Source organism: Myotis brandtii, unplaced genomic scaffold, assembly GCF_000412655.1.
Source record: "Myotis brandtii unplaced genomic scaffold, ASM41265v1 scaffold825, whole genome shotgun sequence".
Taxonomy (NCBI): domain Eukaryota; kingdom Metazoa; phylum Chordata; class Mammalia; order Chiroptera; family Vespertilionidae; genus Myotis; species Myotis brandtii.
In genome coordinates, this window is record NW_005371349.1 from 1,428,889 (window position 1) to 1,430,979 (window position 2,091).

A 2,091-nucleotide genomic window follows, 5' to 3' on the forward strand; every position below is an offset into this window, starting at 1 on the left:
GCAGCCAGGGCAGCTGGGGGAGCGGGAATGACCCAGGAGGGCAGGTGTCCTCTGTTGGGTTTGCTGCACAAACAAGTCAGCTGCCCTGTTTCTCCATATTCATGAGTCTCAGGCCCAATATGCAAATATATGCAGAAGTCAAGCCGGGGCTGGGCTATTTTTAGCCGAGGCAGAGGCGGCAATCAAGGCTGAATCCAGCGGGAGGTGTGCCGTCCCCCCTTCTGCTGGGAGCACCCCCTTCTGCTTGGATCACCCCCTTCTGCTGGGATCACCTGGTGCTGCTCCCGGGTACCCTGAGGGCCCGTGGCTGGGAGGATATCTGGGGGGCAGGGGTGGGGTTACCGATGTGATCTCCAGTGGGTCTGAATCCCTGGGACCCAGCGTTCTGTCTCCTTGGGGGTTTTATTGAGAAGGCTCCACGTTTTTCTGGGAAAAGGCGGACTGAGCTGCGTGCAGGCCAGTGGCCTGGCCGGGGGCCACTGGGCTCGGGACTCCCTGGACACAGCTGAGCCCTGTGGGCTATTATCTTTAAAGGCAGGGGGCCCATGACCCCTGCATTAGTTCCTGTGGCTCCTGCAACAAATGATCACAAATCGGAGGGCTCGGAGTTACAGATATGATTCTCTCACAGCTCTGGAGGCCAGACGTCTGAGATGGAGGGCGGGCCGGCGGAGCTCCCCAGTCTAGGGGAGGGGAGGCCCCTTCCCGCCCCTTCCAGCTCCTGGTGCTGCCGGCATCCTCCCTGACCCCTGCCTTTGGCTGCACCCCTCCAATCTCGGCCCGCGTCTCCACGTGGCTCCTCCCCCGTGTGTCTGTGCCCTACTTCCTCTCTTACCAGGACGCCAGTCATCGGGCTTAGGGTCCGCCCACACCCAGCGGCCCATCTTCACTGCGTCTGCAAAGGCTCTTCCATATCAGGTCACCGCAGGGGACACAGTTCAACCCACAACCCCTGCCACCTCCGCTGCCCAAGGATAAGCCGCCTAGCAGCCGCTCGGCTGGGCGACGGCCTCCGGCTCTGGGGTCAGAATGTCTGGTGTCCGGTCTGGACAGCGACAGGCTGGGAACTGCTCTCCCTGGAGCCTCACTGTCCTCACCCGCCCGGAAGGGGCAGGAGCCCCTGGACCCAGAGGCCCCCAGAGGCCACCTGGAGGGCACCTAGAGGCCCCTGGGGGCAGACCTGAGGTCCGCGGCCCGTAGCTCCCTCCGTTACTGAACACTCACCCCAGCTCACCACACTTCACAGCTGATCTCGATGCACCCTCAGCCCCCGCGTGCCGGGATCACCTTCCTTATTTCACAGGAGAAACACGAGAACCACAGGGGGGGTCCCGCGGAGCAGGTTGGGGTTCTGAGGGGCCTTTGAAGTCAACCAAAGGGAGGGGCAGCTGCGGTGCCAGGCGGGAGGGAGGGCAAGTCCGCCAGGCCTGGCCCCAGCTAAGAGGGGGTCCAGCTGAGAGACAAAGCAGAGTCCGGCTGGCCGCCCAGGCCTCCCCGCCTCCCAGCCTCCCAGGAGGCCCCGCGCCTCTGCAGCCCTCCCTCCCGCCTCCCGGTTCTGGGAAGGGCGCTTGTCCACAGCCTCCGCACCCTCTCCTGCCCATGAGCTCCCACAGAGCTGTGTGTGCGCGCGCGTGTGTGTATGTGTGTGTGTGTCTGAGAGACAAAGCAGAGTCCGGCTGGCCGCCCAGGCCTCCCCGCCTCCCAGCCTCCCAGGAGGCCCCGCGCCTCTGCAGCCCTCCCTCCCGCCTCCCGGTTCTGGGAAGGGCGCTTGTCCACAGCCTCCGCACCCTCTCCTGCCCATGAGCTCCCACAGAGCTGTGTGTGCGCGCGCGTGTGTGTATGTGTGTGTGTGTGTGCGTGTGCGTGTGGTGTTCCCCGCCTGGGCTGTGGGAGCAGCGCCTCTGGCCTGGGGCCTGAGTGGGAGTGGGAGTGGGAGGGACAGGCCTCAAAGGCCCCCTGCAGCCGGTCCCCAGATCCCTGGGGTCAGAGGTGCTGCCAGGCGCTGCCCCTAGAGACCCTGGCGCCGTGCTTTTCAGAGCCTCTGACGCCTGGGCCCACGCGGACGCTGGCTGGACGGGTCAGGGCAGCGGG

General features: G+C 65.3%; 1 protein-coding gene across 1 annotated transcript in view; it reads right to left on the reverse strand.

Moving 5' to 3' along the window:
• MGAT5B (mannosyl (alpha-1,6-)-glycoprotein beta-1,6-N-acetyl-glucosaminyltransferase, isozyme B) overlaps window positions 1-2,091 on the reverse strand; it is a 55,683-nt gene that overhangs the window by 18,151 nt on the left and 35,441 nt on the right. The window lies entirely within an intron of this gene.